The following is a 15,968-nucleotide window of genomic DNA, read 5'->3' on the forward strand; positions in this document are numbered from 1 at the left end:
GCAAAATCGTTATTTGATGAATTGACTACTGCTGACCGGCCTATCTCTCTTGAAAACTTCAATCTCTATGTGTTTCGTGGCTTTCATGGTGAATTCAAAGACTTGGTAACCAACCTCGTGACCAAGGCAGAATCGCTGTTATATGCCGACCTTCACAACCATCTCTTTACCTATGTGTTTCTATATAATACCTCCCTTTAATCTATGGATGTAAACTCATATCTGTTACCCACGCCCTCTCTGTTCATCTTAGGACAACCCCAATTTCAGCTATAACAGAGGTCATTCTCGTGGCAACTGGCATCCTAATAGCAATCATCACAGCCACCAAAATAGGTCTAACTTTCGTGGCTTACATTCTTTTGGTCCAAACAGGTCTTGTATATTTTGGGTGTCTTTGTTTCCTTTTTTTGCATCCATATCATGCTCATAAGTTAGGTTTTCGTTCATCTCCATATGTGATCTTAGGATATAGTTCCTCTTACCTTGATTATCGTTGTCTTGATTTAGGCACCGTTTGGGAACGCGGCTGCGGCCGCGTTCCCAAAAAATTTGAAATATTTTTTTTTTGCTAAAATTTAATATGGTTTGTACGTTTTGGATCGTTTTGATGTGCTGATGTCAAAAATAATTTTTAAAAAATAAAAAAACATCGTTGGCATGCATTTTGGCACGAAAAGTTATTTGAAAAGCACCCGCAACCACACTGCCAAACACGCTCTTAGTGTCTCAACATATTTAAATCTTATGTCATATTTGTTTTCATGAAGATGTGTTTTCTTTTGATAATTCTAAACAGATAGCACAATAACCAGTCACCTCTTCACAACCTATACACTTACCAACCTTGAATCCTCCCTAAATTTTCACCTCATTGCCTCACCAATCCACCATACCAGCAGCTTTGTCCCTCCACCTACCAAACCCTTTCAGACCCATCACTCGCCCAACATGTCTGCCACCATCCCATCGCCACCCAACCCTACCACTCTGTCACCATATGCTTGTTTTTCTAATGATCATTATACAATAACAGGTTCTCCTTCTTCAAAGTTCTATGCTTTCAGGTTTGTTACTGCAGAGAAGATTAATTCTGCTGTAGGTTCTCCAAACTCTGCTACTTCGAGCTCCGGCCCTTCGACAGGTTTTCTATCTGATCTGGAACTCTGTGTTGATCTCTCTTCTTATCCTCTCCAGCAGCTCACATGTTTAGGTTCTTCTCCCCCTCGACTTGCAGCTTGTCAGCAGCCTAGGGTCCTTCGTCCTCAACGGTAAAAAACCACCTTGTTAATAGCATATGCAACCACCTTTACTGCTCCAATTTATCGGGTATTGTCTCCACCTAACAATGAACTCATTGTATTTTCTGATGTTGATAGGTATAAGATTTGACATGGTGTTATGTACGAGGAAATTCAGATCTTGCGTTATAATGACACCTGGTCCTTAGTTCCTTTTTATCATTTGATGAATGCTGTTGGCAGTTGATGGGTGTACATTATAAAGTGTCATGTTGATGGCATCATTAAGAGGTATAAGACGCATATGGTTGCTAGAGGTGTTACTTAGCAAGAAGACATTGATTTCTCTAAAACTTTCAATCCTATTATTAAGCAGGTGATTGTCAAATTATTCTTCTCTATTGCGGTTTTACATGGTTGGAATATTCATCAACTTGATATCCATAATGTCTTCCTCAATGACATTTTTGATGAAGAGGTCTACATGAAACAACCTTCAGGTTTTGGTTGATTCTGCTCTTTCCTCTCATATGTGCTTGTTGTATAAGTTTATATATGGTTTAAAACAGGCCCCACAGGCTTGGTACACTCGTTTGAGTGATTTTATGCTCTCTATTGGTTTTCGTGCTTCCAAGGTTGACACCCCTTTATTTATCTTATCTGTTGGTGCTGATATCATTTATCTCCTATTTATGTTGATGATATTTTGCTTATTGGTAACAACTCTACTATACTTTATTGTTTAATACAATTATTGAGCTCAGAGTTTAAGCTTCATGACTTAGGCACCGTTCATTATTTTTTGGGCATTGAGGTTCAGTTCACCGGTATGGGTCGATGTTATGACAACATAAATATACACTTGACATTACTCGGGCCGATATAATCTCTTGTAAACTTGTTGATACTCCTATCTCTACCTCCAAAGTTATCATACTACCAAATCCTTTGTTTTATGATCTATATGGTTTCGTCAAATCATGGGTACTCTTTAATATCTCACCTTTATAAGACCAGACATTTGTTTTGTTGTTAACAAAGTCTGTCAGTTTATGCATGCTCCTACAAATTTTTATTGGGCTACCATTAAATGCATTTTGCGTTATCTTCTTCAGCGTATGACAACCTCTGGCTTACATATCACTCGCAGTTCCTCCTTTGCGTTATATGGCTTTACTTCCTCCTTTGCGTTATATGGCTTTACGGATACAGATTGGGCAATTAGTATTGATGATCGTAAATCTATAGGTGGTTACCTTATTTTCTTTGGTCAAACTCCGATTTCATGGAAATTAAGCAAACAACACACAATTGCTCGCTCCTTTACTAAAGCTGAGTATAAAGCCTTAGCAGACGAAACTACTAAGGTTATCTGGCTTCAGTATTTATTAACAGATCTACAAATCCCTTCTATCTCTGTTCCTATCATTTGATGTGATAATCTTGGTGTTACTTATTTATCTATTAATCCTATCTTTTATGCTCGTACTAAATATGTTGAGGTTGACTATCATTTTGTACGAGATAAGGTTACGAAGAAAGAGATTCAGATTCGTTTTATCTCATCTCATGATTAACTTGTAGATGTTTTTACTAAGTCATTTCCTACTGCTTCTTTTACTGCTTTTTGCTTCAAGTTTCGAGTCGATCCTCCACCCTCGACTTGAGGGGGCATATTATAGAATGTATATGTATAAAAAATATTATAGGCATTACTCTAGTGTTGTAATCTCTACTCTTACTATTGTATATTGCCATACACATATGAATAACAAATGGTTAGTTAACTAATAAGTTAAGTCTCCTACTCATTCTCAACTATATTAATTAATGCGTGTTCACTTCCAATATAATTTTTATTTTTATTTTCATTTTTTTTATGGTCAATCTAACTAGATTTAACATGGATTTAAACTTTAATAAATAACAAGGAAAGATATCTATTTTAACATCGCATGGATTAAATATATTAGATAGTTCACAAATTTGATTTGAACATTCATGATTGTGATTTTTTTAATTTGTTTTTTAAATTAACTTTAAATTCATGGGTGAAAGTTTAGTGGGTATTGATCACTCACTAATTTAACAAGATGGTTATTTAAAATGTAATTTTAAAAAAATGAAAATTATATAGGTTATCTTTATTATATGCACATCCAGTTGTTGTATTTAAAAATAGAACCTATCATGGTTGATTGGAGTCCAAACTTCATGATTTTGGGTTTAACCAGGATAAGTGTCTCATCTAAACGTTGTTAATTACATATCAAAATATTAGAAAAATTCTAACATAGAAAAGGTCAAAGTTTTACACCTTTACCTAGTAAGAGTTTACTATTTAGGTTGTTCACACTACGTTATAGATCGGGTTAAATTTTTCCTAACATAAAAAAAATACCTAGATGATGATGATATGTTCTAAGGAGTAAGAGAAATCTAGGACCCTAATCATTGATTCGAATGAATTCAATAAGCTTTATTAATTTAATAATATGATTACAAATGCAAGCCAATAACAATAAAAAAATATAAAAAAATGAAAATGACTAACAAAAAAAAAAGCAAACACTTGCCAATATTATGAAAAGATACCCTCTAAATATTTTTAAAAGTTTTCAACAATCTTATTCGATAACATGATAACCTAACTTATTAAGAGAAAAATAAAATCATTTAAAACTAAAAAAAATAAAAAGGAAACCTAACTCAAGTCAGGATGCAATATTCACAACTCTGTTACGAGACCAAGATAACCCTTTACAAAAGAGATTGAATAAAACAGTAGAGGTTAGTTTTCAAGCAAACTAAACGATGAAAGACAAAACTAAGAAATTAATTAAAAAATCCTCTGAGTTAACCCTGATTAACTTAACTAACCTGCGACTTAGGATATGAGATCAAGATAACCTTATAGAAAGGAAAGCATGAAGAAACATGAAGTTTAAGGCTTAATAACCTAATATTGAAGGATGAAATAAAAAAAATTAATTTTAAAAATGACCTAAAAAACTAAAGTCAAATAAAGCTAATTTTAAAAATTTGTGACCCAAGTGAGACCAGAATTACCTCATAGAAAAAAAAATCATGAAGTAAAATTCTAAATCATCAAAATACTGAATGACAAAAATGATAGAAAACAATAATAATAAAAAGAATGAGGACCAAATTGAATATAAAAGTTAAATGAAATCAAATACCGAGGGAGGAAATTGAAAAATAAAATCAACTTTAAAAAGCATTAAAAACAAAACAAATAGTAATGAAAAGAATGAGGGCTAAAATTTATACAAATACAAATTCACAGGACACATTTAATATTTTGAGGGGCATCTACGAAACCTAATGTGATCAAAGAGAAAATGAGGAGAAGAAATATAGTCACTCGGAGCCATACCGTCATTCTTCCACTGACACACATCCCATCACTGGGAAGAGCACGATACATCTCTCTCAATTTCATTTTGGAAGCTAGCATTTGGCCCTTGGATGGCACTGCATGCACTACCCGAAAAGCACGGGCGTTGCATGCACCAACTATTTTTATTTTTAAAATAATATTTTTTATTTATTAAAATATAAAATTTCTCCTCATTCAACTTAATTATAACTAAAAAACCAAAAATAAAAATACATAAAAGCCCTTGGATGCCTGTTCAATTTTTTTCTTTGCTTTTAAGTATAATTTAGTCATTATATTATACTTTAAAAGGTAAAAACTCAAAATATCTTATAGACACTAGTTAAATAAATTTTATTTTTAATAGTAATTTAGTTATTTTATTATATTTTAAAAATATAAAAAGATCGAGCTATCCCTGATTAATATGGTATTAATGGCCAATACATGTTATGAAAAAACTGTATTGCTTCTTATAGCCAAGCCAATATTTTTTATTGAGAATGAAAAAATGATCATTGTATTGTTGAAATCCAATGCCCCTTTAATATTTTTTTTTCTTAATGATCATTTGTTATTTATCTCACTTGATAATTATCATCATCTACGAGCACATGCAGTAACTAATTCATTGGTAAAAAATGAATTGTAATTATGTACCCACTAGCTAAAATAGTAACAAAAATTACAGAAAGCATGCCTTTCTAGAGAGAAACACAGTGGTGATTCTTCGAATTGAAATGGGAAAAATAATGGTGATGAGTCTTTTGTGAATGCCCAAGTTCTACATATTTGATAAGGGCAGCTTGTGCTATTTATCCATGAGCTAATATTAGTAAAAAGGGCATGGAGATAGGGAAGCACACAGTGGAAGTTTCATGAATGAATCAGGTGGAGGAGTTGATGTAAGTAAAGGAAATGAAAGATGAAGCTGGTGTAGGTGTTCCTCAGAATAGGGACAGACAGGAAGTGACCTCATAAGGGTTAGAAGAAGATGTCTGTGTAAGGTGGAAAGAAAATGGCCACTTACATAAACATAGTGAGTGGGGGATGAGACAGGTCAGTAATATGTATGAGTAGGAATTCCACCAGCTTCAAAGTGGAACTCAATTATGTAATTAGTGCAAAGAACGAAACCAGTGTACATGGGAACTCCAAGAAATAGGCAGAGCAAAGTTGAACTTGTGCTTCCTACCACTAAGCATAATAATAATTGTAAGAAACATTAATAAAGTGATATTAGGCAAGCCATATTTGACTAATCTCTCTCTTTTCTCTTTGGTAGGCTTGACTAGCTTGCTAATACTTTCATGCTTCTTGCATGTGCTGCAAGATTAGCTCTTTAAGCCAACATAAGCATATTTTCAAACCATCTTAAATTCAGGATAATCCTATATACTTCCTATAAATTCAGGATAATCCTTAAATTCAGGCATATAATACCTTGTATTTCATTTAGAGATAAAATAGATACATAGAAAAAAAACAGAAATGTATTTTGTTAAAAAGATAAAAAAAAGTACAAGGAAACATGTCATCTTCCTTTCCATCTTTTATATTCTGAACTACTAACCAAACCCTAAATATAAAACCATCAATGAAAAAGAATTGTATGGCAAGACAAACAGCTATATACATTCAAGAAGAGATGATAGCATTACAGTCTTGGAGCTAAAATTAATTAATGCACCAATTGATATATACAAGTAAACAAGTGTTAATTTACATATTTTCTATTATATAGCTATAGAAAGATGAGAACAATAATTACCAATGCATTACTAAATAGGCTAAATAGCAATGAGTTATTATTTTTGTTGGTTTTGACATATTTGGCAGGGAAAAAAGTGCTGCCTTTTTAAAGCTCTTATGGAATTAATTGATGTCAAAACCTTTATATATATATATATATATAGTGGAAGCAAACCCATAATAAATTTCCAAATTTGGAGAAGCAAATGTACCCACGACTTTTTTAGGTGTCAATTGATAAAAATGGCGCCCATCTTCATGAAAAATAAGTAAAGATGCACTAAGGTGTTTTTCTTGCCGCACAATCACCAAAAAGTGGTTCTTGTATGTGCCGACCTCTCAGGCGATTCAATCATAAACTCCATAGTTGCTAACGTTATCTCTTCGTTCATAAATCATCCTTCAACTTCTTATCTCTAACAATTTAGGGTTAGGATTATTTTGGTATGCTAATGGCACCAAATTAACCATGCCTATCACCTATGCTTGCAGGTTCCAGTGACGAAAATATGGCCCATCGATCAAAGCTGATTTAACATGATCAGATAATCACCATGATTGCTTCTCTCTCAACGAAAGTCCTGCCCATTAGTAATTGATTGCTTGACATAATCTTTGTATTGGATGGTGATGTGTCAAGGCAGTTTCGGGGAGGGGGCGATCATGTCTCTCCATGTGACTATTCAGGAGCTTCGATAAGACTTAATTAGCTCAGGTTCCGCTTAACTCCATCGAAATAGTGTTGTGGCGATGAACTCGTAATAGTTTGATGACTACGATCTCAAACAAATTCCAATATGTGTGTGTGTGACGCAAGGTATAGGATGATAGAAATTATGATTCTCGAGCCTTAAAATTATTGAGATTCTTAAAAATATTTATAATTTAATAAATACAAAAATATCACACCAACTATTTATATAAAAGCAAAAACAAACATAACCATAATAATCCAAAACTAAAAAGAAAAAGTAATTAAAATTAAAAATTAACTAGGAAAATAATTAAAATAAAAAAGATAATATTTTCATGGTTTTATATGAAAACCGTTCAAACCTCGACTGGTTAAAATGATTGACACTTTTACAAAACTAGGCTTGTAAAATCTCCTAACTAAATTTGACAACGATCCAACATTCAAATTAAAAATTATAGATCTTTTGGTTAGGTTATGTTTTTAACATGTTCAAGTTTTTTTACGGGTTTTACCTTGTCTATTTGATCCATAAAAATAATTGTAACACATTCCATGTTAATATGTGTTTAAAAAAATCGAAAGAGAGTCACTACAAGATTTCATAGTTTTACCGACAGAAATATTCTGTCGGTGTGTGATTAGAAGTTCGTTAGTGATTTTTTTACCAACGTCATCACCGACGGATTACGTCTGTTGGCTTTCCTTTCGTCGGTGATTCCCCCTTCTATCGCTATATCGGTCGGCAAAACAAAAAAACCATTTGCCGATAGTTTTACAGACGTAATTTGCGCGCCAAAAAAAAAAATTCCCGCTTGAAATATACCGATGGATTTTTATTCCGTCGATGATATTGTGATTTACCGACGGACACTAATCGTCGGTAACTATGTCGGTGAGTGTATGAAATACCGACCAAATATATCCGTCTGTAAATTCATCGGTACGTGTGGCAGCTACTGTTAAATGCCGACGGATTAATTCTGTCGGTAAGTCTGTTGGTGAGTGTATGAAATACCGACCGAATATATCCGTCTGTAAATTCATCGGTACGTGTGGCAGCTATTGTTAAATGTCGATGGATTAATTCCGTCGGTAAGTCTGTCGGTGAGTGTTTAAAATACCGACCGAATTAATCCGTCAGTAAAATCCTTGGTAATAGTTTTTTTTCTGAATTTTTTTAAAAAATTATTTAGGATATATAATATAAAACTATATAAATTAATTGTAATACAAACCAATCATGCAAATAAAATTTATATTAAACATAAAAAAAACAAAGTGAAATAATATTCATTACAAACTGAATATGTTTCAAGAAAAATATTAAATGAAGTTTTAAAGGTAAATAATGTTTATTACAAATTAATATAAAGGTGGAGCTAGAGGAGGAGGAGGAGATCCTGGAGGAGCCTGGTGGTTATACGGCCAAAAAAGATTAGGCGCACATGTTCCACTATTTGCCATGTTCATAATCATTTCGCGAAACTGTTCATAAGCCGCTTTTTGTTGTTCATAAGCCGCGTTTTGTTGTTCATACTCCGCTTTTTGATGTGCTTGAGACGCTTTGATTTGTGCGTACTCCGCTGATAGGTGATCGTATTTCTCGGTGAGCTGAGCCGTGTGTTGCTGCAAGGCCACAAACTCCTTAGATTGGGAGCTTGATATTGATTGGGAGCTCCCAACGGTTGAAACACTACTGGTCGACCGCAAGTTGTCGGCTGTAGTGTTGGAGAGCCCGTAAACCAGATTTTTATCGGGTCCACCTGAGGAGCCAACCTCCATCCACAAATCTGGATCAAATTTCGGATGGGTCAAAATATCGTCCCCGTATCTCTCCCTCAACCGATTATTATAGGTCTCCTAAAAATAAAATAAAAAAGTAATCATCATATTCAATAAAATAAACATAATAACTTACATAATAACTTACAAAATAAAATGGTTGAACAAACATACCACGAAATGGCTAGCACGGTTATCAACGAACTGTTGCGCCCCCTTCTGGCGGTCTTGACTCAGCACGTGCATCTCCACAAACAGCTCCATCGGGCTCGGCTCACGTCCAAGAGACGCAGCCTATAACGAAAAAAGATATATTAACAACAACTGAATTTAACGATATATTTCATTTAAATTAATCTTACCATCTGTTTTGCATGTGCAGCAAACGAAACGGAGCCACCAGTGTGCGTTGTCACCCCGCCATGAATTGGCCGATTCTGGTTGCCAGCACCGAACTGTGAGCGTCGTGTGAACCGCTCAGACATCACGTGCTCAAGATAGTGCGGCCATATATCTTCCAGGATGTATATCGATTTGAAATCCCTCCAAATCATAACATCGTTCCAGCCTTGGAAACCCCTATCCCTCGCGGTTTTTTTTTGCCTTTTTTTGTGCTTCATACCAAAAATCACGCAACCTACTTCACGCAACCAAAAATTACATTTCAAAACATAAATTTTTGTCTAAAAAAAATCTTGTATTGTTTTCGATCTTACCTAGTTGCTGCGTGATTTTCCCACACCCTCCTCACAATAGTGTTATGCTCACTGTCCCAGCAGAATTTGTGCTGTGTATAAATAAACAAGTTTAAATAAAAATAATAATTTATTTACAATTATATTAATAAGATGAAAATTATAAATTAATACCAACCTCAAACCAGTTAAACAATGCATTGATTTGAGGCATCTATTCAGGATGTTTGGATATCTGACTCCATTGAAACAATGAAATCTCTATCGACGATTTAAACGCCGATGATATTACTTGGGCGACTTCAATGTTTGTGAACCTAAAAATAAATGAAATAAATTCAATAGTGATTACTTCATAAATTATGTTGTAATTTAAAAAAAAAACTAAAACCTTAACAAACTTACATTGAAAGGTCATCCTTCCACTGTGCCTCATACTTGCGGGTAAATTGATTCCGCTGCGAAGGCACGCCGCCTCTGCGTTGTGAAGTACCGCTGGAAGAGGCAGCATCGGTTGACGGTGCAGGTGGTGTAGGTGCCTCTTCTTGAGAGGCACCTAAGGAAATATCTTCCTCGCTGCTAGACGAACTAGTTACAACCATACGTGAGCGACCAGCTCTGGTTTTCGTTCTATCCATCTACACAATTTTATACAAATAATTATATAATTAAATTCAAATGTAAAAAAAAAATTTGACAGCACCTCCCCTATACCAGATACTATCCAAATCCACAAACCTGAACATATTAACAATAGCCACAACCGAGGGATTTCATTATGGACTTCGCAGCATTGAAGTTCTCTTTCGGCCTGTTCCCTTCATGTAAAATGCTTCTTGCCCATTTAATAATCTTGTCATACCCGGCCTCACTCAACCCGTGATCTGACTTGATGGTGAACACCTGTGCTACGTCCGATAATTTATTGTGGTTCGTGCAGCCATCCCATAATGGTTCATCAAAATCTTTCAACAAATCAAAAAACTAGCTGCATCTACATTAGGTTCTTCTTCTACGATTGGACATTGACTGACATTACCTTGATTCATTCTCATTGCATCCATAACCATATTTCTGTGAGGATTAGTGTTGTCATTTGCCGCTTCATGCACGTTGCTAGCACTAGAAGTAGACCCAACCACCGTTTCTTCCATTCTCCTCTCACTCTCGCTAACAAATACTTCTTCATGTGCATACCAACACTGGTAATTCTCCATAAACCCTTTGTGTAGAAGATGCATCATTACAATATCTGGATGCAGATACTTTTTATTTTGACACTTCCTGCATGGACACCTAATACCGTCTCCGGTAAAATTTCTAGGAATAGATGTTGCGAAATTAATAAAACCCTGAACCCCGTTACAATAATCCATCCTCCGCAATCCTTGGGGTAAATCTCGATACATCTATGAACGATCATCCATGATTTATATCGAACCTCTATAAAATTATGATGACATAATGTATTAATTAACTAAGTTAGGTAAATAAACTTGTAAAAATATTTTTTACCTCGAGATTATCCAACAAACCAATCACAACTTCTCATAAATATTAAATATTCATTATCATTTATCAACGTCCATACAAATTAAAATATATAAATTTACAGAAATTAATTACAACTCCGCAATACCATTGACAAAACTTTAAACGGACTCATTAAGGAAGCTATTAATTATTTCAAAACAGCACATGTACTTCGGTAGTTCCATAAAGTTTTAACAATTTACAAACAAATACAATCTTACAAAATCTAAAACAAACCATAACAGGTATAGAATTATACATTCATATACTAAAAGTTTGTTTGAGAAATAACAATAAAACATATACATTTACTAACAAAATACATATACTAAAAAAAACGATAAAATTGACATTTAATTAAATGTTAAAATTTAAAAAGAAAGAATTACTTACAAAAATTGATAAAATCCATCGGTAAATCAGAACACGGATGCTGTGACCACAAAACTTCAAGAAATATAACTTGTTGTGCTGATATGAGGGAGATTTTTGTTTGGGGGGGAGGGGGGTTGGTTGTTTGCAGATGGGGAGAGTTGGGATTAGGAAGAAGAAGGAGAAATAGGGGAGGAGAGGGTCGGTGGAGTGGACATATATTAACTTTTACTGACGGTTTCACCGACGGAAACTTCGTTGGTGAAGCCATCGATGATTCTGACGAAACAATCGACACGTTACCGCACAGATTTGCCATTTCAAATCCGTCGGTGATTCCGTTGGCAATATAAACGACGGTCGCTGTACGAGCTGTCTTTTTGAATCCGTCGGTGATTCCGTCTGAAAAAATAACCTACCAAAACCTCCACGTCAACGACCCGTTTTTTTACGACGGAAACGTTTTCGTCCGTAATTCAGTCGGTAACTATCGATGGAAAGTGTCCATCGGTAACTATCGACGGAATTACGAAAGGAATATTGTCCATCGGTAATTTCGACCTCAAATTACCGACATAAATTTTCCGTCAGTAAATCCGTTGCTATTTAGCGAATTTCTGGTAGTGAGTTCAAAGATCTTGTAACAACATTTCTTGTAAAACTAATCTCGTTTTATTTTCAGAGTTGGATAACTTATTGCTATTACTTTATTAACGTCTTTCTTAACAAAACAAGAAACTAGAGAGAAATGAGAGATATAGAAGAAAAGGAGATATAGATTGAAAAGAACTAGAGAGAATAGAAAGAATATGTAGTAACTGTAAATCTGAATTTGTATTGCCTCAACTATTACCCCTTGTTTACCATGTATATATACAATATTTTATTCTTATACTAACTATAATTATATTCAAGTCTACTAACTCTAAATACTTCTTTAACTAACTTAACTACATTTTTAACTAACAACTAACAATCACTTTCAGCCATTAAAATTCAAATCTTTCAATGTTGTTGCTTTTTATTACTTTCCCTCCAGCCTTTATCATGTCATCTAGTTCATGACAATACTCATCTTTTCAATAGATTATTGTCCCTAATAATCTATGAAAAATCTAGAAATTTTCCATGAAGAGTTGTTTAAAAATGCTAAAAAGTCTCTGGCCATGGTTGACATGATTGTTAATCTATGCTACATGAGAGAACAATTCTTAAACTGAATAGGCTCCTTTTGGACATGGCATCATTTCATTCCTCTCGCCACTTAGCTTGTTTAAATGTTTGTATTAGTGTTGCTAGCTTGAGGATCTTGAGCATTGGCTTGATATTTTCCCTGAGCCTATTGATAAAACTGAAAACATAATAGGATTTAGGCAATGAAGGGTTTAAGGAATTCACCAGGGACTTAAGCTCCTTAAACCTCTCAACATATTCTTCCAAGCCTATATTTTACAAAAGCTTGTTAAATCCTTCCATAACATCTTCTTTACCGCTAGATCTTCAATATATGCCATTAGAAAATTCATCATAGTTGGCTAAATTTTTACCACCATACAAGAATCCTTCATACCAAATCTCGAATTTTTATTCCATATATAATAAGGTTATCTCTACCTATTGATGTACTAGTAAAGTTCATTTCAAATAACTTCTAACACTTCCTTACTTGACCCCTTGGAATATTTCCCCTAAAAAGTTGGTAAGTCAATTCTTGGTAAGGCTATATTGTATCACATTTTCTAAACTTCTTGATTTCTTCTAACATCTTCACAATCACAATCTCTAGGAGTGGGAATCACTCCATTAGAATTGGAGTTATTTACTTTTTCCTTCTTGGTTGTTTCTTGACTTCCCCTAATATCTATAAGATTTTAACTTCTAGGAGTGGGAATCACTCCATTAGAATTAGAGTTATTTACTCCTTCATTCTCAACTATTTGATTAGACATGAAAGATTTCAATGTAACCATTAATGATTCTATTTATAGACTGGTTTGCTTCTGTTTTTAACAATAGTTTTTTTGTTAAACTCTTTATGAATGCCTTGCATTTGCTTTTCCATCCTTTTGCAGTGTTCCTCTAAGTTTTTGTTTTGTTAGTCTCCACTATTGTTGATTATTGAGAATATAATAGCTCTAATGGTCTTGGATCTAGTTATGATATCAATTGTCAAGATCTCCCTTAACAAAACAAGAAACTAGAAAGAAATGAGAGATATAGAAGAAAATGAGATATAGATTAAAAGAACTAAAGAGAATAGAGAGAACATCCAGTAACTATAAATCTAAACTTTCTTATGTCCTGAACTATTACCCCTTGTTTACCATGTATATATACAAGCTATTATTCTTCAATTAAATGTAACTATATTCAAGCCTAATGACTCTAACTACTTCCTTAACTAACTCAACTACTTTTCTAATTGACTAACTATTAATAGTAACTTTTAGCTAACAAAATTCATGTCAAACTTATTGTAAATCTTTCAATATTGTTATTGTTTTGTTTGCTTTTTTTTTAGCCTCAATCATGTCCTCTATTTCATATTACAATTAAATTTATACTTGAGGACCCAACCAAAGCCTCAGTTTTACAAACTGACATGTAGCCAAGTGCTAATATGAGTCAGTGATGATTTTTTTTTCTAATTGAACCCTGAACTACAATAAAAACTAAAGAATAGAAGAGGAAGAAGGACATGAGACAATGGTTATGAGACTAACCAAAATTAAAATAATGATAGAAATCAGAGGAATATTTTTTTCTATAAAAACATGAATCATTGCTAATTATGTAACTCATGGACTCATATTCAACATATATGCTCATAACAATATAGTCATTATTTTTCTTGTTTCATGGCATCTTGACGTAGCTACATTTCACCATATTACTCTAGAAATTACTAATCTTAAACACTTGGATACTTACTAGTTAAGGCCCTGATAATTTGTTTGTTAACAACAATAAGGGAATTCAAATTGAAAACAATGGTGTTACACGATTACACACACCAAGTGTAATGGTCAGAGTAGGCCTTCTAGAAGAGGCTAAAGATCCGAATGGTCAGAACAAAGTGGAATAACTATTGGAATTAAAGGAAAACATGGCAGCAAGTGGTTGCCATGTGGCACCATCATTGTCAACATATTGAACCACGCGACATCACTATCGAAAAGGGAAAACCTGGTGGATAAAAAATGGCTTCTCCTCTTCTTTTTTTCCTATATCGACGGTAAGTATCACTAATGCATACAATAAGAAAATCCACGCAAGTAAAGTTTTGGTTTTATTTCCTCATTTCTTCTTCTTCTTCTTCTTCTTCTTGATTCTCTCTCTACTAGTTTATTCTTTTCCATCGCTCTTTATTGTCTATTGATTGTTATTTGGTGATGTGGTTAGACTATGGTAGTTAATCGGGTCGTGGTGATGGATTGTTTAATTCCAGATGAAGAGATAGAGAATGAGATGGGTCTCAATTTAGGAGAGATGAGGATGTTATTGGCATTGTGTGGAAGATGATTGTTGTCTTGGGTCTATGATAGTGGCAACGTGTAACCATTGGTTAAGGAATTATAAGGGAGAAGCACCGTGTGTGGTGCTATTATGGTAGTGTGGAAAATGAAGATGAACTTCTAGTGACCATAATACTAGGTGACAACTCTTGAACCATATTAACCATACTTTTATGATTAATTCCCAACACATCCAAAACCCCCTCGATCCAGGATCTAGATCCACCATCCCACATTATGCACACCACGATAAAGTATATGAAATCCTTGGTGATATGATTTAAGCAAGATTAGAATCAGATTTTGGCATAAAATTTCCTATCATCTAGTTTTACACTATTAAGCATAACTCTCAATCAAACTATTGGATCAAGTTGAAACTTTTTCAAAAAATTCTAAAAGTATTTTTCTATGTTTGGGTAACATTTTAGATGAATCGGAGTTCATGAAAGCCTTATGATATAGGTTAGAATAGACTGTACGGATTTTGTTATTTACTTCCTTTTGACTTGTGGACTTTCTATTTGCCAAGTATCCTTTTCCTAAAAGGATATGATAGCTTTTTCTAGAAATTCTCTAGTTCTACAAGGATCTTTAATGGGTTACAATATAATTTTCAAATGTGATAAGGATTCATTAATGTTCAAAAATATTTTTCTTACAAGAATTCCTTATTCATCCTAACTAAACAAGGAAATAAGAGTTGGTGGTATTTAATGACAAATTAGTTTCTAGGATAATTGGGTAGCATTGTAGGTTATAATTAAGCCTTATATCATACTTATATTATTTGATTTTCTTTTTCTCTTCTCACATGAGCATAAGGGATTAACTTATGAGATTTATTTTTATTACTTGAGCTTTGGCTCAAGGCTTGTATGGGCTTAATTAATACTTTATTTTCAACTAGGATCTAAAGCTTGTTTGGATCAGGATTTGAGTCTACTAGTATACTATTACTAATAGTATCCTAAAAAATTC

Source organism: Populus nigra, chromosome 19, assembly GCF_951802175.1.
Source record: "Populus nigra chromosome 19, ddPopNigr1.1, whole genome shotgun sequence".
In the NCBI taxonomy this organism is placed as follows: Eukaryota; Viridiplantae; Streptophyta; class Magnoliopsida; order Malpighiales; family Salicaceae; genus Populus; species Populus nigra.